The following is a 21,376-nucleotide window of genomic DNA, read 5'->3' on the forward strand; positions in this document are numbered from 1 at the left end:
GCCAAATTATGGAAAGATCTCAAATGTCTATCAACTGATGAATGGATAAAGAAGATGTGGTATATATATATGGAATAGTACTCAGCGATGAAAAAGAATGAAATCTTGCCATTTGATGAAACTGGAGGGTATTATGCTGAGTGAAATAAGTCAGCCAGAAAAAAAACAGATATCACATGTTTTCATTCATATGTAGATTTTGGGAAACTTAACAGAAGACCATAGGAGAAGGGAAGGAAAAATAAGTTACAAACCCAGAAGGAGGCAAACCATAAGAGACTCTTAAATACAGAGAACACACTGAGTATTGATGGGGGTGGGGGGTTGCAGCGTGGGGAAAATGGGAGATGGGCATTGAGAAGGGCACTTGTTGGGATGAGCACTGGGTGTTGTATTCAAGTGATAAATCATGGGAATCTACTCCTGAAGCTAAGACTACACTGTATATGCTGTATGTTAGCTAACTTGACAATAAATTATTTAAAAAAATAATATGACAATTGATATGAGTGGATTTAAATCTATCATCTTGCTATTTGTTTTCTATTCTATCTCTTTTGAGTTCTCTTTTCCCTCTTTTTCTACCTTATTTTGGATTAATAGAACAGTTACGTTTTTTTCTATTTTGTCTCCTTTGTTGGTTGACTTATAGCTATAACTCTTTGTTTAGTTATTCTAATGGCTTCTTTAGGAATTATAGAATGCATCTTTAGGCTATCATAATCTACTTTCAAGTGATATTATATTATCTCACATTTGGTAAAAATTTTTATAATAGTAAAGTCTGGGTTCCTTGGACTTTCAACTCCACCTGCTTGGCTCAGGCTATGTGCTGGTCTCTGCCTATGTGCCTCTCTTCAGGTTATGACTTAGAGAATCTCTCAAGGCAGTAACTGGGACATTCATAAGGTTCTTCTCATTTGTTCTTCCTCTTTCAGGGATTGTTCCTTGATGTACTGAATTTTCTTAAAATCCATTGCTTCATATATGTTGCTTTCTTGTTTGCTCATTTTGTTTTGTTTTGTGTAGGAGGGTAAATTTGGTTCCTCTTATTCCATTTTGGGCAGAGGAAGAAATTCCATACTGTTGTTTTGATGTGGATTCTGTGGTCTCCATGTTAAAGACAAAGTACTAACACTAATCCTTTCAATAGAGTCTTTATTGTGGATCATAGAGAATGATCGCAGAGAATGAAAGCATCTAGGCTATGTGACATGTAATAGGTCTTTCAGAAAGATCCAGCCTACACACTCAAACCTCTTGGCATGGCATACATTTGTGTGTGATGGTAGAACCCATTCTCCGAGAAGAGGAGGTGATTTGTCCAGAGGAATTTTGTTATATGAATACTTTTTTCTCCATATCACTTACATCTCTATGAATGAGACTAAATCTAGGACCAGAAATCTCCATTTCATATTTATCAAAGAAACAGGTCTACTCCAAAGGCAAAGAGAATTGGAGAGCAGGACATCACAGGCTGAAAGATTCATGTAGTCTTAGATTCCGGAAGGTCTTAAAGAATAACCCCCTGCCTGTAAGATATGAGATATCATCATCTTCATTTTACATATTCTGGCAACTCTGAATATTAAGGGACTTACCCAGGGTCTCGTAAAGAGTAACCTTTGTTCTCTCTCCAAGAATAACAGACACTTGCTTTTGCAACGATTCTTTCTGTAATATTCCTGTCTTGCTCATTTTACTGTCTCTGTTTCCTTCCCCCCAGCTCTGCCTGTCTTCTGATTAGCTGATGACATGTCCCCCAACGGCTTTAAGCATATTCTGCCTTTCTGGGTGAGGGCAAAACATACTTCCCTCTGAAGTTTCTCTGGGAAAGCTTTAGAGCTATACAATTAACAGTTTCCTCGTTCATTTCCGTCCCCTTGTGGTCCTGGCCTCTGACAGTGGATGGATGGCTGTATCATAACATTCCCTCCACATCATTTGTCACGTCTTGGCACTGTGACAACAGCCTTCTCTGTTTCTAGAAGGCCAGGAGCTAGAATGTCAGGCAGAGAAACTAAATAACTTTTCACCCTTAGGACATAGTTCCTTCTTTGGAGAGCTGGAGGCTACTGCAAGCTGGTGTGAGGCCGTTGAGCTATTGAAGCATGGAGCATTTCTACCACCCTGGAATGTGACTATGAAGGCTTTATTCTGACCATGCCTGGTCCTAGAAAATTGATTTGGAAAAATAACCTGGAAGCTTTGCAGACGGTAGGATCTGTCCTCTTCCCTAAAGCAATGAGCTACAGTGCTCTGGCATCTTTCAGCAAGGTGCTGTCTGCTAATGGGGAATTATGTAGAGCCAAGAGCAACTGTAATTAAACAGGGCAGAGAGTTGGGTTTGGAGAATTATAATAACCGTAATGTTAACAGCAAACATCTTTATAGGGATTGCCATGAGCCAGGCACTATTCTGAGTCCCATAGGCATATTAGCTTATTGAATCTTTGCAACAACCCTTCCAGGTAGGTAGTTATTATCTCTGTGTTACAGATGAGAGAGCTTAGTGACTTATTCCAAGTCACTTAGCTAACAAGTGGCAGAACCTGGATTCAAACCCTGGCATTCTGACTCCAGAGCCTGTGCTCTTAATCTCAATACCATACTTCCTCTGATTAAGAATATAAGTTCCTCTTCCTTATTAAATCACTGTGTGGAGAGAGGTAAAGCTTTAGATAATAACAGGTAGACTTTAGTACCAGAATAGAGAGGGAAAATGCCTTTGTCCATACAACAAAATGGACAGTTAGTAAATGGTACAGACTTGGTCCTACTGTGATTTCTGTAGACTTGTCTGTTTTTCTGCCCTCACTTGATGTAGGTTCACCCTGTGATGAGTTCTGGCCAATGAGATGTGGGACTAAGGTGGTTAAATAATCATGTGATTTCCTAGGCTCCCTTTCACCCATCTGCTGGCTTGGCTTGTGAATAATCTTGAAAGGCAATCTCAAATCTGTGATAAGGTAGAACCAAAGGAGAGGAGCAGCCTGGATCCCAGAACCACTGCTTGGAGGAAAGTTGGTCAGGAGAACTACCAACTCACGTAGAACTTGGAGTGAGTGAGAAATGAACTTATATTGTGTTGTTAAGCCATTGGATTTCAGGGATTGTTTGTTACTGCAGCAAAGCTAAACCTATCCTCATCAATACATAGGTTTACATGCTCCAGCTGCCTTGAGGCCTTTTCTATTCAAAGGCCCCTTCTCTTCAGATCCTGGGAGACATTGGCTGAGCAGCTAAGGAGTAGACATTTTATGCCAGGTGCAGTTCAGTCTTTTCCGGCTTTCGGTATTCCATCTACAGGAGATATAAGAGGCAGGGGAGAGGTCTTAGTTTTCTAATATACAATATGGGTGGAGGGAAATGTGTTATCTCTAAGGTTTTTTGAACCTCTATATGTCAGTGATTTATAGTCACGTATCAGGATGAGAATAAGATTTTTTGGCTGTTTGGAATTTCAGCCAATGCCTCACATCCAATAAAAATGTGTGCCAAGTACCCTCACATTTTAAACTGATAGGGTAGACATCTATAAAGTGCTTTAAAAAGAGGTAACCCCGGGTTCCTGGGTGGCTCAGTCAGTTGAGCAACCGACTTCGGCTCAGGGCATGATCTTACGGTTTGTGAGTTCAAGCCCTGTGTTGGGCTCTGTGCTGACAGCTCGGAGCCTGGAGCCTGCTTCGGATTCTGTGTCTCCCTCTCTCTTTGCCCCTCCCCCACTAATGCTTTGTCTCTCTCTGTCTCAGAAATAAATAAACATTAAAAAATTAAAAAAAAAAAGAGGTAACCCCAAACTCTTCTGTCAGTATTAGCTCATCACCAAGCTCCAGGGTATAAAGGAAAAGAGGTGGAAGATAGAAGGCCAGGATTAAGAGTGCCTCTGGGGAAAGTTGTCAATACACAGTGATTTGTTCCCCACACATCCCAAGTAGGAAGGAGGGGTGGATGCTTCCCCTGTAATCAAGGGGGCTACTCAGGAAGTTTACCTGTATTTTCTGGCCTTTGGTTGACCCAGCAACCAGACTCTTGGCCAGCTTGGGCAGAGACAACAGAGAGGAAAGAATCAAAAGTGCCTTGGGAATGGCCTACCCTTCCAGGGTGTGACCAGACCTACAATGTGAATTTCCCACAGAGCAGAGGAAGTTCTGAAGAGGAGGTCTGCACAGGATCCAGCTGTCCACAGGGACCCCCTGGAGAGGTGAGGGGGCCTAGGGGTGGGGTAGACTGCAAGATGCTGATTACTGAGGGAGTGTTGAGGACCACAGGAAGTATTGTTTTTGCAAGAGATTGCAAGATTAGGGTCTCTAGGAAAGGACCCCATGAAGAAACAGACCTTTCCTGTATTCCAAGAGTGCTGATGCTGAATCATATCTGTACCATTCCAGGGATCCCTTTCCTGCCCCTTTCCTTCACTCCTTCTCCCTGTACTTACCCCTGAGGGGCCACAAGTGAGCACTGTAGAGTGTGTGTGTGTGTGGGGGGAGGGGTGGAGGGGAGGGGCAAAAGGAAAGAGCCAAGGAGGTGACTTTTCCCCCAGGCCTCCAGGGCCACCGCAAGCCTGACTAGCACAATTGTCAATTGGAGATTTTAGAATTTTAATATTACACAGGACAGGATTCCTTAATGTGCTCTGCAAAGGAGGTTGTTTGCTTTTTATCTTTGCATTAACAGAAAATGTTATGAGACTTGTTGGCTATTCATTCAGTGGCAGGGAGGCGTGATCCCACAGAATAGGTTGAAAGGGGGCAGCTGTGACAGAGAAGTCAGTTCTTGTCACTTGTGTCCTATTGAGTCTGGTTTATTCATTCAGCGGTCACGTGTACATAGCGTCTTACTTTCTGAAGTGTATCCATTTACATTATCTTTTTGATACCTACCTGTCTCTCACTTGGTTGGATGTACACGGTCTGTACAATTTGTGCTCAGATGTCACTTATGTGGTATTTCCCTTGCTGGGCCTCAAATGTGGGCACTGCCCTGAAGGGACTGGTTTCATGCAGCCTCTGGTGCTTCCTGCTGCCGCTGTCATCCTTGGAGACTCCAGGCCATGAGCAGCTCCAGGAGACACCTGGGAGGGCATCCTGGAACTTTGAAAGCTTGCCCCATGTGGCTTCCCTGGATGTCTCGAGAGGAGAGAGTATTGTGGACTCAGACAGTTGGAATTGTCCAGGGCAGAGGGACACTTTTGTATTTATAGGACTTTCCCTAACCCTTATCATCTGCCTCCCACTCAGGACCCTCCTTTCTCTGTACAGCAACACCAGCCTTCTCGTGATTCTTGATAATATCCTGCATTTGCCCACCTCTGAGGCTTTTCTCAAGCTCATCTTTGTGTCTCAAATGCCCTCCTTCTGTCTCCATTGTCCAAGCCTTGACTTTCTCTCATGTCATGTCAAGTTCCTGTATCTTCCCACACCCCAGCAAGCCTTTCCTGATACCTCATACGAGAGTTGCTTCTGTCCTTAGTCCTACAGTGTGTTGTTATGTCTCTGTGTGGTCACCATGGTCATGGTGGCCAGATCACATCGTTTGTGATGGTTTGTCTCTCTTACTAGTCTATGAGCTCTAGAATACAGAAACCTGGTTCCACTCACTTCTACATCATCCCTGGAATCCTGCAGGTATTTACTGAATATCTGTTAAATGGAATCAAATGGCAAATTATCAGTTGTGGGTAAATTGTAAAGGCTATGTGATTTGGCATGTCAAAAATATCTTTAAACAATGTGGGGCTCGAGCTCTAGCAAATGTTAAACGGAACTGGAGTATTTCATGATCCGAATGGTCCATGGAAAATCCAGGTGTTCAGTTTGTTTGAATTCATAGTCATGCCCCATGAATCCTGTGTGAACCTGGAAGTATAAATACGTGCATCCTGACTGAAAAAAGAATGATCTTGTTAATATCCTCCACAACCACTCTTTTGCCAGGTAAAGAAAAAGTGAATAACTTGGGGAAATATAGGCCAGGTTGGGGAGGGTAGGGCCAGGCACTATAATTCTGGATCAGGGAGGGCCCCCAGCACCACAGAGGAGAGATTTATGTAGTCAATGCAGGCCTGGGGCTATTAATAAATGGTCCTCAGAAGGCTAAGTGGGAAGTTTTCACTACCCATATCGATATTCACATTGTACACAAATATGGCAGCTTAATGAGTCAGGGAATGGTTTTGAGCAAAGTAAATATGTAGTATTTAGGATGAGCTAAATGTTAAGGATGATGTTTTTTCATTTTACTGGGGAATAGGTGTGGCTCTCCTCTTTAATACAGAAGGGGTAAGAGGTTTGAAGACAACAGCATCCGTAGTTGCATTTGCACCTAGCTGTGCTTGGCCCCCTGCTTGGGGGTGGGCGAGGCATTGAAGGCAGGGGGCTGGCGATCTGCCAGGGTACATGGCTTCAGTTTTAACAGGGTCAAGCTCTGCTATTTTGCTTGCTTGCTGCTCCTGATCATTTTTCTCTTCTGCCTTTTATTTTTCCCCCAGACCTTTTGGTACCCAATGATTTTTGATTAATTTATTTACCATCGTTGGGTGATTGATGCTGTTTGGTGCTGGTACTTTGTAACTTTCCAATTCTTCTGGTTGTCAATGTGACAGCCTCTTGATGATTAATTAGACCCTATCCCTCGCTCTTTTCATTCTCCCCGTGCGCCAAGGCTCTTGGTTTTCAGCAAATATAAATATTTCTAAATGCAGATTTAATGACTGAGAACACCCAACAAAATCCAGAAAGATCTATGGTACTTTCATTCTTCCTTACTTTCCCACTGAAATTTAATACATTGTGTTTTTTCTCTCCCCATTCTTTAATTTTTTGGAACCCTCTTGTCTCTTTTGGAATACCATCCCCCCCCCCCAAGCTATTTTTCTGCTCTTCTGGTGTCTCCATCTACACACGGTTCTCCTGTCTCACTTTCTCACCTTTTGTCCATCTCCTTAGTTTAGGCAAACTCACTTTCCTCTATATAATGCATAAGTTCGGGATGGCAGGAAGGGAACTGATATTTGTTAAATCCCTATTGTTTTACTCTAACTATGAGGGGCACTTTTCTATCAGGTTCATAAAATATTTATTGAACACTTATTATGAGCCAGAACCCCCTCCCTTCAGAACCTCCATATAAGTAGTCATCTTTATCTCTATTTTAAAGACTGGAAAGTTGAGACTTTGGGAGAATAATCAATGTGCTGTAACTCATACAGTTAGGAAATGGCAGAGCAGAGATTTGAACCCAATCCTTCTGAATTTATCAACTTGTATTATTTTCTATGACACTGTTCTGGATGGGTGAAGGATGCCTAGAGCCCCAGAATTTGGAAGGGACCATAAACTTTATTTATACAGGTGGTTCTCCAACTTAGGTAATCAGAACCCTGTTTGATCAGCTACATAAAAATCACTTGAAATGCTTATTAAAACACAAATTTCTGGGCCTTCCCATAATTGTTAAAGAGAAGCCTGGATTTGCCCAGAACTGTGGATTTTTAATGAACTGGTGCTATCAACCAACTATCACCTGGTACAGGACTTTTCCTGACATTCTTGACTGAGAGATGACCAGCCAGCCCCTGGGCAGGGCTTACTGCCCATGTAGTAGCTTCCATGAGTGAGCAGCCCTCAATACTTCTAGGAAATTCTTCCTCATGTTTCTGTCACCAGTGCTTCCATCGCCACAGTCTGTGATTCTTGTAACAGAAGTGATAGGCACCAGCTACTAAGTGCTCACTGTGTGCCAGAGATGTGCTAAGTGCTTCGGCTCTCTTGTGCTGCTGAAGTGACACACAACTCTGTGAGGTTGGCATTCTTCTTCTTCCCATAGTGCAGAGGAGATAAATTCATTCTGGAGCTGCAAATAATACGTTTATTCTATGTATTGTAATCATCTCTCCAGATACTTGCAGATATCATCCTTCCCAATCTCTCCACGTTTTCATAATTTAACATGACAACAGAATTCACAGAGTACTGACTTTTTCCAAGGCAAGGTGCTAATGTGGCAAAAATGAGGAAGGTCTTTTTCCTTGAGGCTTTATAGTCTAGTGGGAAAGACCCATGCTGACTCTAGTGTAGTTTTGTGTGTGAACCTTGCTTCTCTAAGTGGACAAAGGGTCCTTGGGGGCACATCTGTATTCTTTCCTACAGTCAGAGGGTTGAATTTGTGATGGGGAATCAATAGAGATACATTGTCATGGATTGATTGAGACTCTTTCTCTCTGTCTCTGTCTCTCTCTCTCTCTCTCTTTTTTTTTTGTTTTTTGCTCTCCATGTTTCCTGAGTGAGTCAAGCGATTGGGTAGAGAGGAGAGTATGAGGCTGTCTTAAATTTCTGAAACATATGTTTTTGAGATGGCTCATGAATTTCTTTGGAGTCTACACATCTGTGGAATGTCTCCCTTGGAGAAAATAGCTGTGGTAGTTAATTTTTAAACTTGACTGGGCTAAGGGATGACCAGTTAGCTGGTAAAACATTATTCTGGGTGTGTCTGTGAGGATGTTTCCAGAAGAGATTAGCATTTGAAACAGTAGACTGAATAAAGGAGACCTACCCTCACCAGTGTGGGTCAGCATCATCCAATCCACTGGAGGCCTGAATGGAATAAGAAAGTAGAAGGACAAGTCTGCTCTCTTAAGCTGGACATCCATCTTTTCCTGCTTTCAAACATCGGAGCTCCTGGTTCTCTGGCCTTCAAACTTTGCAATTTACACTAGTGGCCCCTTTTCTGCCTCCCTTGCAAATTAATGTTCCCCCCACCCCCACCCCACTACTTTTTCAGGCCATTAGACTTGGATTGAATTATAACATTGGCGTTCTTGGCTCTCTAGCCTACAGATGGCATATCAGGCAAATCTCAGCCTTCATAATCACGTGAGCCAATTCTCATAATAAATCTGCTCATATGTCTAAATGTATCCTATTGGTTCTGTTTCTCCAGAGAATTCTGATACAAGAGCTGCCCACAATGTCCTGCCAGTAGATAAAAGTGTAGGGTTTATAGCCAAAAACATGTGGGCATCCTAGCTACACTAGTGACTTTCTCCATGATCTTGGATCTGTCCTGACTCTGTGCCTTGACTTTTTCCATCTGCCAAATGGGAATACTACTTCCAATAAGGAAGTGTTCTTAAGGGTATGTAGAAGGGAAGTATTAGTTATTATTAATGTACTTCAAAGTTCTTGGTGACACTAGCTGCATAAATATAGATCTTTCTTGTTTTAAACAAGCAATGCTAAACAAAACCAAAGAATATTAAATTATGAATTACAGAAGAGATAAATTATGGAGGTAGTTATTATTTAAATTGCAGAAATATTTCTCATTTTCAGCCCAGGGTTCCTTTACAAAGCAATCTGTCTTGTGCTTTTAAAAAAGTAATTCAATTTACCAAAATTTGATTTGCATGCAACTTTTTAGAAACATTTATCATGTAAAGTGAGACATCATCTGACTAAATTAGAGAATTTACCAATATGTTTTGGCTTATGATGAATATCACTTCCTCCAAGGATGGGAATATTGGCAAATTGAATTTCACTTCTCCCCTTCTCAAAGTGAGACTATCCAAGTCCGGTTTAGAAGCATCTGGTCTGAGAATTAGTAGTCATGGTGGAAATACTTGGATTCATGCTCTAGATCTGTCAATAAATCACACATGTCTCAGGGAGGCTGACCCCACGAGGCCTCAGTTTGCTCATCTAGAAAATGAGATTGTTGGAGTTGATGATCCCTCCAGCGTTTGGGCTCACCGGTAGTGCTCACTGCTCACTGATAGTGCACAAAGGATGACACGTGGCATACTGTTGATGCATAATAAATGTTTAATCGATGGATGAATGAAGTCTTGACTTTCATTTCCTTCCAAGGCGATTCTGAAAATTCCAGAATTTATTATAAAAACAGAATCAGTTCAGGAAACCCCTTTCCTTAGTCATCACTGACTTGACCTCTCTTTAGCGTTTTTTGCACCTTTAAGTCTGGTGAGAAAAAGACATCAGCTCTTTGTGAGGAGCAAGATTTGTATTTCAAGTTGGTAAATTGCAGATGACAGTTGCAATCCTGGAGAGACACAGAGAGAGGTGGCCCCTCGCCCGTCCTCTCCCACCGTCTCCCTGCACGGCCCTGCACCTGACTTGGCATTCGCTGCCCATGTCCTGCCACCAGCAAGGCTCCCCCCTCATGCTGCCTGGCAGGTCCGCACCTTCCTCCAAGCCCATGAATCATCAGAGGTGCTGAGGCTTCTCCAGCTTTGTGGTCCTGGCAGAGGTGTTGTTTCTTCTAAAAGTGGAGGAGAGAGAGAGTTGCTAAGGAACACCATTAATATGCTGACGGCAACACAATCTCCGAGAGTTTTGGCCTCGGCCGTTTGACTCTAATCAGGAAATCATTTTTAGAAGGATTTGTCAGTGTAAGAAAACAAGCCCCTGAACTAAATTAGGATCTGGATTATTTTTTCCTCCTCTCCCAATCTGCGGTGCGAGGCAGATTGCTGAGGCCTCACGGTTTGTGTGTGGTGAATTTGTTTCTGTTGCACATTTGAATTTGGAGCTTCCCAAAGGCGGCTGTGTTTCTAAGGACTGCATTTTGGAGCAGCACCCTTGGGGGTTTGGGGCTGTCTCTCCTTCCCTCACACTGGTTGGCTTTCTTGGCAAGGCGGCCCAGCTTCAAGACTCTGTAATCTGATTGTCTTTTTCTTTTCCGTTTTTCCTCCCCGTAATGAATTCACCGCATGTCTCTGGGAAATTAAGGTAATCCATTATACTCTTGTCTCCCCATCGTCGCTGCAGGGATAATAGTATTTAACCCACCTTTGCAGTATACTGAGTGGCCTGTCAGGGTCTCTTCTTTAGAAGGACAACTTGAAAACATTTTAATAAATGCTCCTTAACTGTATGCTTTAAAAATACATGGGGCCAAATGGCAAACAGCTCAGTAGTAACCAGTCCAGCAAACAAGACTAGCTGTTTGTCACTCTTTCCATTACTTCTGTTTTTCTCCTCTTCCTCTCTCCACATACTTCCATTTCTCCTGGGACATGTTGTCTCTGTTCAGGGATAGAATCTTTGGGGAAACCCAGGGTTTTGGTTGTTACGGACCAGCGCCTGCTGCCCATGCAAATCCTCCCTGGGAGAGCAGTTGAGTTTCTCATTCTGCAGGGTTCCCCAGTGCTCCTCAGTGCTCCTTGGTGCTCTTCAATGCTCACAACAGGTGTGCCTGAGGACAGAGAATTGGGTGCCCAGCTTGTGTGCTGCAGAAGGGACTGGATGGCCTGGCTGCAGGTCCTCTATTAAATGCCTGTGGTTTCATTTCCCATGCAGTCAGGGACCTAATCACGCTTAGGATGTCATGGCATGTCATGTGCATATCAGGCTGATTTTCTCCTTCCCTGTGGTGGAAACGTGTGTTCCCACAACCACAGGCCTGAGGCCTGGAGCTCATTCCTGGAGAGCAGGGTAAAAAGTGCCTTTAACTTTATTTTCCCACCTGTTCTTCTCTGAAGATAAAAGTAGCCACAGACATTCCATGGAGCGGGGAGGTGCCCACTGGCATGCAGTGTGAACCCAGCCTGGGGATCAGAAAGCAAAGTCAAGGCTGAGCCCTTTTATGTTTGCAAGGCATCTGGACGGGACATGGCAGCTAATTGTGCCCAGAGGCTTTAGATGTCCCTCCATGTGCACTCAGAGTACCCGGTATTCTTGGGGTTTTGGGGCTGTTTGGGAGTTTTCAGAACTGACATGAGGTTAGCTCTGAGAGGGATATTTTCTGGTGCTTTCTGCTGATGCCATGGGCTGCTCTTCATTGGAGAGACATCTTAGGTCCAAAGAATACCTGTAGGAGGACCTGATGACCCGGATGAGCGTCCAGGTAAGTCTGAATGTTCTCATTTCTTTAAGTCATATGAGACATGTTAAATGCATTGGGAAAAGATGCGTTTAGAGAAGTCCTCCATGAAAAAGTATGTGATGCAGGAAATTCCCTTATTCTATCTCAAAACAGTCCCTTGTGCAGGATCAATCAGCAGGTCAAGACTGACCCTCTCAAGAAACACAGTCCTTGGTTTCTTACTCTCTAAGCTCCAGGGACAAGTGCTGCACAGATACCAACAGCAACTGAGTTCTATAACCAGGCTTCAAAGCTGTTAAAGGAGGGTTCTCTCATCTCCTCAGTGAGATTAGGAGACTAGATCTTGAATTTCTCAGTCTTGGAAGAGACCACAGAGGCTATTAGGCTCAGCGGATTCTGTGTGTGTGTGTGTGCATGTGCGTGTGCGTGTGCATGTGTGTGTGTGTGTGTGTATTTAAGCAACTTTGCCTCCTGCCCCCAGGAAAGAATATATATAAAGGGAAGGGGAAAGAGAGGGACAGAGGATCCGAAGCTGGCTCCGTGCTTATAGTAGTGAACCCGATGTGGGGCTCCAGCTCATGAACCGCGAGATCATGACCTGAGCCGAAGTTGGACGCTCAACCGACTGAGCCACCCAATTGCCCCACCCACCAAATAATATCTTACGAAGAATTCCAAAATACTAAATAGGTACAAGGTGGGGCATTCTCACTGAAGTGGGCAGGAGGGTGGGGATTAGAATATCATTAACGTGGTCTCTTCCCTGGTGCCATCTCCCATGTGGACCCACCCCTCAGTGGTTCCCGAGGCACGTTTGTGGAGTCCAGGGTTGCAAGCATCGATAATGCCTGACCCTTGCGTTTTACAGATGAAGTTACTGAAACTCAGAGAGATAGCTTAACCTCACCTTGCGCCACACATGTAGGAAATGTCTCATATATAAACCAAACACGTTAACGTTCTTGCCATGGGGAGGAAGAGTTAAACTAAAACAGGCAGAAAGGTGCTGTGGCTGTGGGCTTCTGTCTTCCATAGGAAGGAAGATGACTTTGGCTCTCCCCTCAGTTTTTCCTGCTTTTACGAGCCAGCCTATTTCCTTCTGGGCCCTCACTGCTGTTTACACAGCGTAGCAGGGGCCAGGATGAGCCCACAGGAAGGGACTCTCCTTCTGTGCTAATGCAGGAAGGAATGTGGCATCGATCTATCTGCAATTATAAGCTCAATGTGTTTCCCTTGAATTTTTAGAAAAACCAAAGGTACTTTGCAAGTGCAATAGAGCTTCCAATTAGGTAGTTAAGTTCCCCATTTCTATTTCCCTAATGACTTGACTTGCTCTCTTGCTTTATGAAATGAAAATAGCTTTATTTGGGCACAAGGATGCAGCTGATTGCATGCTTAATATGCTTTTGCAACAAGTTCCTGCCTGTTCCTAGCATATGCAATGGGCAGAATAATACATTTCTGTGCTTCTTTCTGCCACATATCCATGGTCATTTACTCTAGTCCCATGCCTATGGTCACTGGGGGTGGTGCAGTTTGAAAGAAGTGTCCAGAAGGCTGGTGTTTAAGCCTCTAGAAGGAAAAGTGTCCTTGAAGAGAGGGCACTGGGCCCAAGGCCATGTTCATCAGGGGTGGTATGGAGTACTGGACTTCACGTGCTGAGTGGTGGAAAGCAGAGGTGGGGCTGGTAGAAATCACGCAGAAGAGTTGAAGCAGAGACACAGAGGGCAAAGAAAAGGCACAAGAAGGACATCAGCTGAGTTGTAAGAAAGAAAGAGTAGGGATGAAGAATTAAGCTCTGTGAAGATGTAGGGTTAGGGGTTTAGCAGTTGTTTCTTCACTGGGGAACTAGACTTGAAAGTAAAAGACGTGCTCACCTTCCACCGTATCTGGTTGAACGCTGCTCCAAGCCAGGCCCCAGGTTCCAGAAAGCCAAAGGACATCCCTTCTTTGTCTTTTCAGTTTACAGAAAACATTGACTCAGCCATGGCCTGTGTAGAGATGCTCACATACCTGGGCAGCACTTTTGAAAACCACTTCAGAAGATTTTTGGTGCTCTCTGCCCTACTCTTCCTCTTCCTCTGAGCTCAGCACAAGCCCAGAAGCCTTCAGAGGGTGTCCAGAGGGCTGTCTGCATACCTGTTAATGCTCTCAGTGTGTATCATGGCTCACAGGGCTGTCTCCCAGGTCAGGTATAAGACCATTTCATTTCTCCCCTGACCCCCATGCTGAACAGCTGAGAGCAGGTGCTTTCCCGAAAGGCGTGCCACTTGACTCACAGGAAGGGGGACTGCAGCACAGGCGGCTTGAGCGTGATGGCTGGCAGCAGCAGGCTGGGAATGCCCTCACGTTTCCCATTGCTGCTACCTGGCTGGGTCAGCAAGTTTTTCACATGGCTTGTTAAATGCAGAGCCCTCCGTGGAGAAGACCACAACCACGGCTCTGTTGTCTGGGGTGTTTTGCAGAGCAGAGAGTCATCTATCTCTGTGTGGTCTGTGGCTGCTTTTGGCTTTCTTGTTTAAATTGCCCTTGATCAGAGCTGAGATTACAGAGGAACTTGGTCATTGCTGCAAGGCAGCTGTGGCTAAAAAATAAGAAAAAGGAAAGAAGATCTCACATCAGGCAGCTTCTCTTTATTTCTGGGAACACTCTGGGCCTTCCTTGAAGTGCATCACCTGCATAGCAGTGTTGGCTGGTCTGCCGATGGGAAGACCTGCTTTCCAAGTCTGAAGGAGACCCTGAGGTCATTGTGTCCATTCCCCTGCCTTCAGGCAGGATTAGAGATAAGCTGCCCTGCCAGAGGATAATCTCTTCTACTTGTAAAAGCTTCCAGAGTAGACCAGAATCTCTCTCTAGACCATTCATTGCAACTTTTAACAACCTTCACCATCAGGAAATTCTATCCTAAATCCCTTATGCTGCGGATTAAGTTTCTTTCCTTGTTCCATCCTCAGTAGCCACTGCCAAGACTTAGCCTGCACTGCCTGAGAGCTCTTCTGATACCTGAAGATTGTGTTAAATCCTGCCTGCCTGTCTTCCCCTGATGAATAATCCCAACCTCTTTTTCTCCCAGGCCCTGCTGCCCGTCCTGCTTATCACCTTCAAGGCTACCCTCTGACCTCTCTCTAAGTGCCAGTGTCCCCTGTGGGAGCCCAGAACCAGACTCAGGAGTGCAGTGCATTTCTAACCCATCTTAGGTCCGTGAGAGTCCTTCCTGAACCCACGGCATGAACATTACCTTCTTGCTCGGGCACCCACATGGGCTTATGTGTTGGTGACCCTCACTCACAGGCTTACGGTCACCTTTCAACCTACTACTAGCCTATCAGATCTTTATCCTTTACTCTCTTGGATGTTACGGGCAAGATAAATCGCCCCCATCAGCAGTATCGCTGTATCATTTTATCTGCACCAAACACTGACCACTACCAGCACTGGAAACAAAGAGAAGGGAGAATGGGGACAATTCTGAGTGTCCGTATCTCTTCTGGAAGGTTGTGACAAGAGCAAGGAGCAGAGACGGCCAGCTGGTTGGATGTGGGTCCTCACACTGCTCTAACAACAACAGGTGCTCTCGGTCTGATGGCTTTCTTTTCTCTCCTTCTCAGTGCGCTCTCTCACCATCTGGTCTCCACTGCTCCATACCCGCCCCATCCAGCACACTTAGCCCCATGCCTACCCCATGGGAGGCTCACTCCTGGTGCCTGCAGGCAGCAGAGCTCAACTCCAAGTCACCAAGCAGGTCCCAAAGAATTTGCATGGCCAGAAGGTGCTCACTGTGCACTGGGTGAACACACAGAGGGCGAGGCGGCCTCTTCCTCAAGGAGGGTGAGGATGAGGCAGGGACTTGAGACACAGGCCTGGCAAACTACAAACATCATGTGGGCTTTGGCCTGCTGTTCACAATAGGAGAGAGATGTCAAAAGGCAGCCTTCTGAAAAGGGCCACATGAGGGGTACCTGGGTGGTTCAGTCAGTTAGGTGTCTAACTCTTGGTCTCTGGTCAGGTCTTGATCTCAGGGTTGTGAGTTCAAACCCTGCATTGGGCTTCACACTAGGCACGAAGGCTACTTAAAACAAAAGGGGCCACCAGAGGTAGTTAGGTGTTAAGCACAGAAGACTTCAGGTCAGCAGTCAGAGAGGCTTCATGGAGGAGGTGGGTCGGGTTGGATGGGAGCTGGCCCTCAGCGGGCAGGTGTTGGCTAGGCCAAGAGCGTCCAGTATGGATTCAGCAAGAGAAGTCTGTGAGAGCTGGGATGCACTTGACTGGCTCATGGCTCCTGTTCTGCTCACCCCTTCCAACCCGTCCAACTCTTTCCATCTCTAGTTTCCAGAAGAGATCACCTTCTTCCTTTTATTCCATTCATAAGGGAAAAAATATTTGATGGGTATCCTCTACGTGCTGGAACAATTCCAGGCCAGAGGCGGCCAATAACATGCTGCAACACACCGGTAGACCATGACCGGTTCTGGAGTGTGGGATTCCAATTCCCTTGGTCCCTGGGCTGGACAGATGCGGCATGGGCTGGTCAGTCTCCTGGGTCTGGGTCACTTCCAATTGCTGAGTAATTCTCTTGGTTTCTCATGCTGTACTGCGCAATATTCTCATTTTGCGCCTTACTCTTCATGGTTGGGAGCACTGTCCTGGGCCTTGGGATACACAGATAACAAGGCAGGTGAAGCTACTCTAGTGGGTACGGCGGGTGGCATTCTAAGACGGCCATTAAGATTCCCACCCCTGGTGTATATGCCCTGTGTAATCCTGTCCTCTCGAGTGTGGGTGTGGGCTGTGACTATAAAGGGACAGTTGGTTTCATGATTAGGTCATGTTGTATGACACAGTTGACCTTAAAAGTGATTGTTCTGGGTGCACCTGATATAATCAGGTCATCCCTCCAGAGGGACTTGGCTCTTCCTGGTGGGAAAGATTCAAAGTGTGACAGGGCCTGGATGTGAGGGAGATCCTGTTTCTGGCTTTCACAATGGAAGGGCCATGTGACAAGGAATGGGGGTGGCCCCTGGGAGCTAAGGCAGCCCCTGGATGATGGCCAGCAAGGAAATGGCAACCCCAGTGTCATACCTGCCAGGAGCTAAATCCTCCCACAACCACAGGAGCCTGGAAGAGGACCCCAAGCTCTGGACGAGAACGCAGCCCAGCCTACATCTCTTGTGAGACCCTGAGCAGAAAACTCAGGCCCTTCTGCTGCACGGACTAGGGAGCTAATGAATGGTGCTGCTGTAAGCTGAGTTTGTGGTGATGTGGGATGCAGCACAGAAAACTAATATTTGGGGGGGATACAAAAACATTGAACATGCAAGATTCAGATGGTGATGAGGGGTGTGTAGATGTAGACTGAAACCCAGCAGTATAATGGGGCGGGGGGCGCCGTGGGTAGCCAGAGAGACATCACCTGGTGATGTTTAAGTGGAATGACAAGAAGGACCCAACCTGGTAGAGATCAGGGGGCAGAGCCATCCAGGTGGAGGGAATAGCTAGGGCAAAGGACCTGGGGCTACAACAAGCCTGATGTTTTCAGTTACAAAAAAACAGGAAATGTGGCTTCCTGGATCTAGTCTACAGAGGCAGATACCAAATCATTCAGGGCTTTTTGAGATTAAACATGGCATTTGGATTTTATTTTCAGTGTGAGGGAAGCCAAGGAGGGTTTTAAGGAGAGGAGTGATGTCATATTTCGTTATTTCTTTTTAACTCAACGTCTGTTCTTCTATCCTTATAGAAGGAGGCTGAGGGCTGTTGGGGTCTGAGCACATGAATGAGTATCTGGGGTCTGGGCAAACATAAGGCAGAAGAGTGGGAACATCCCCAGGGCCTGGCTCCCTCGGGCTGCAATGGTTCCCTCCTTAAGACTGGCTGTTCTGTTGGGCACAATTCTGGGGGGAGGCCAGACCCTGGGCATGGAGAGTCCCGGTCACACACTGCTGGTGCTTAGTCCTTTGCACCGTGGTTTTATCCCACCCTAGAGAGACCTCAGCACATAGATTACATTTTCTGTTCTATGCTGTGGGTACTATCCCATGCCACCGGTGCTCTGAACATGGTAGGCACTGGGTATATTCTTGGTGACGGCTGATGGCAAAGTGTGGTAGAATTGACTGTGGAGACAAAATATCACATGCCAGTTTGGTTATTCATCCATGCCTTTATTTAGTTCATAAACATTTCCTGAGGGACTGCCCTATGCCCTGCCTTGTTCTAGGGGCTGGGAATACCATATCACATAGATAGAGTACATCTTTTCTTTAAGGAACTTATATTCTTAAAGGAGAGATAGATTTTTTAAAAAGTATAAAAACCGTGAATCAAAGAAAAACAATAACAAATGGAGGTAAGTGCTGTGAAGGAAGTAAACAAGGAAACTAAGTGCTTGGGCCTGGAGCCTCCCAGAAGGACTAACTCCGAGTTCTGAAGGTATAATTTAATGAACGAACAAATGCACGAATCAATAATTTTCCTGCCCCTGGATTTGCTGCATTCTGCTCAATTTCTCTTCTCTGAGTCTGTTTCTCCTGGGAGGAGGCCCGAGTGTTGGGGGTGGGGGCAGACAGGCAGAAAGGGCTTAAACTGCGGATTTGGATTTCAGAGCCATCTCATCTAGCTGCTGTGGGAGCCCCGTGGGCCACATGTTAGGACAGAGGCTCTTCTGATGTTAGAGGGTGTGACGGTGGGGCCTCGATTGATGGGGAGAAAGAGGTAGTTTGAGGGACACTGAAGAGACATGCAGCTAAGACTTGGAGGTTTACTGGTTAAAGGAGGAGAAGGTTAAAGGTCACGGGACAAGGACCAGATGCAGATCTCTCTAGTTTGGACCAAGGCTGGCTGGGAATGCTAATTTATTAAAATGCGACATTAAAGATAAAGAGCAAGGCGCGGTGGTGGTGGTGGGGGGGGGGCGGTGGCGAGGTTGGGAGGGGCTGCTGGGAGAATTTTAGTTCTGGGTAAGCTTTGTCGGAGGCCTGTGGCCGTTGGGAAGCTGACACACCTGTGGTGTGCTGGGGCCTGAGAGCTGGGCTGGAGACGCAGGTGGGGGGGTGGGGTGGGGGCTGTTATGGGTGCACGTGCTGGAAGCCCGGGAGCGAGGGAGCCGCGGGAGAGCCTGATGGCCGAAGAACCAAACTTAAAGTGGGGGAGAGCAAGGGGAGTTGGTCAAGGAAAAAGTTAAATATCCAGAAAGGATTAATCCAGGGAAAACAGACCCAGCTGAGGAGGTGGGAGGGTGCAGACTCGGAGCACAGGAGGTGCCCTTTGCGGGCTTCTGTCGCTGGAGGGGCTCGGCCAGGTGTGTGCATGCAGGAGGAAGGGGAGGGCGCCCATCTGGTGCTTTCTCTTTTCACCGGAGGCAGCAGGTGAGGGATCTGTTGCTTATAGTCTTCCCATTTAAAAAAATTTTTTTTTTTGTTTTAAGAGGTAAAACTCTGGCGCAGTAAGATTCTCCTGGGAAGGAGCGGATGACAAAGCTGGAGAGATTGGAGGTGTGGGGGTGGGGAAGGGCAGGCACCCACCAGAAGGGGGTTTGTGAGGATGAGGGCGGCTTCTTCCACCTTTTCAGGAGGAGAGGGTGAGTAGAGATGGCGGGAGTGTGTGTGTGTGTGTGTGTGTGTGAACGGGAGGCTCAGGACTTCATTTGTTGCCTTCTGCTTCTCTGCAGACGAGGAAGGTGGCGGGGACAGGTGGGTGCGTGGTTGGTGCTTGCAGAAGGGGCGAGCTGGCTGCATGGCGGGGGTCTCTGCCCACGGGCCCCACGAATAATTCCAGACTGTACTGAATGGTCTGGTTAGGCCTGTTATTTGAAGTTCTTTAGAACCGAAAGCTGAACAGGTTGAGAAGGTCAGAGCTTTGCACCCCAGAGCACAAGCTTCCTTCTTGGCCTCTCAGAGGGGACACAGGGGAGGTGACAGTGGCACAGGGCAGCCTGAGTTACTGCTTTCGCTGGGTGAAATGTGGGGAGGAGACCAACCTGTGAGTTTTTAAGATAAGCCCATGCGAATATTTCTGTCTCCATTTTTGTATTTCTTGTCTCACCACCTGCCCCCACCTCCTCCCCAAATCTGTTCCATAAGTAATTAATGACTGCTGCAGCGGCTTCTGTTCCTATAACTGAAGACACCTTTTGGCAGCTTTGTAAGTCTTGTGTCTTTCTTGGCTTCTAAAGCTAAGCTGCTCACCTTGTGTCTAAAACTGTGGCTGCAGACAGTTTGCTTCCGTGTGTCTCTGCATTATGGGTGAGTAGTCACAGCTGCCATCACATCGTGTCTGTACAGCCTGATCAGTCCTCAGAATTGAAGGTCAGGTAACACTGAGCTCTGGGCATGGAAGATGGGTGGGAGGGTCGGAGGGATTTTTATGGGTGGTAAGGGGCCAGATACGGTACAAAACACTGGATTCTGTGTTGTCGAACTATGCTGCCCACCCACGTCAGGTTCCCTTGAAGCAGAGCCTGAGATAGGAATTCCTCAGAATGTGATTTATTGAGGGGGTGCCCTCAGGAGTGGGGGCGCAAGGAAAACAGGATAGGGCAGGGGAAGAAGCCTGAGGAAGGATGTGGCTTGGGCTGCATGCCAGCTCCCTTTGGTCCCATGGGAAATCCTGGAATGTGAATTGTACCCCAGCGTTGGACTTCCCTTGTCTAGCCTTTCCTTGGGAAGTGGGGAGACAGTGGCTGTGATGTCTTCTGATGTCCCCACTCAGACCAGGATAAGTCTAAGAGAGCACCAACAGTTTCCATTACTATGTCCCTTTACTTTGTTTCACATGGTGAAGTCATTCATTCTTTCATTCATTCAACAAATACATGTTGCAACTGGCTCTTCCCTTAACCCTGATATTTCTGGCTGTTTCAGGCACATTTTCTTTAAATACTTAAATAGCCAAAGGATTTTATGCTCTTAGGAGCACCAGGAAACCTCCCTTTGTCTGTTGACCTGGCTCATAGGTGTATTTCCACTCTATGTAAATCAGTTTACATATCAGTGGGGTGGAAAAGGAAGAGAACAGGAGAGCATTGTAGTCTCAGGAGGAGGGAGAAGGAGGGACAGGGTGAGGATGGGAAAGGCCAAGGGCCCTGGGCAGGCCTCCCAGTGTTTCCAGCTGGTTGCTCATGGGCTACACACATGGGGAAAGATAACAAAGAGCTAGTCTTTGTGCATGGATCTTACCTCTCTGGCATGGATGAAGAATTCAGGTGCTGGTCCGAGGCTACCTTAGGAGTTTGTTGCTATGGGAGCTCCTACTTAACGCTGAGAGGCTGAGGCTTTATGAACTCATCACTACCCTTTGTATGATGTCAAAGAGATGACATTGTCACTCACTTCCCCATTGCAGCCCCCATCTATAAAATCAAAGCATTTGGTAACTCAATCCTGAAGTCCCTTTCGAGGGCTGAGACCCTTTATTTCAATAGTTCCTGGCTTTGACAGGTTGAGAACAAATAACCTAGTCCTGAGAGGACATACCTACTCTTGTGCCGGGAGACTCTGTAGGCCCATCATTTCACTTATGGCTCGAGTGG

At 46.1% G+C, this 21,376-nt stretch overlaps 1 protein-coding gene and 1 long non-coding RNA gene across 5 annotated transcripts in view; one reads left to right on the top strand and one right to left on the bottom strand.

The window, feature by feature from the left end:
* The window catches only part of LOC123384588, a 170,603-nt gene that overhangs the window by 22,525 nt on the left and 126,702 nt on the right, over positions 1–21,376 (top strand). For 2 of the 4 annotated variants that reach the window (XR_006595909.1, XR_006595908.1), the window contains exon 1: positions 18,961–19,214. The exons of the other annotated variants lie outside the window; for them this stretch is intronic. The gene's annotated coding sequence lies outside the window, so the exon portion shown is untranslated. Of the gene's footprint in view, positions 1–18,960; positions 19,215–21,376 lie in introns of those variants that run through there. 4 annotated transcript variants of the gene reach the window in all.
* LOC109498359 lies at positions 5,152–21,083 on the bottom strand. Its single transcript, XR_002741297.2, has 5 exons — positions 21,024–21,083; positions 13,728–16,499; positions 9,476–11,572; positions 8,557–8,597; positions 5,152–7,857 (listed from the first exon to the last, which is right to left on the bottom strand). It is a non-coding gene; the product is annotated as an uncharacterized LOC109498359 (long non-coding RNA).

This window comes from Felis catus, chromosome A3, assembly GCF_018350175.1.
Source record: "Felis catus isolate Fca126 chromosome A3, F.catus_Fca126_mat1.0, whole genome shotgun sequence".
Taxonomy (NCBI): domain Eukaryota; kingdom Metazoa; phylum Chordata; class Mammalia; order Carnivora; family Felidae; genus Felis; species Felis catus.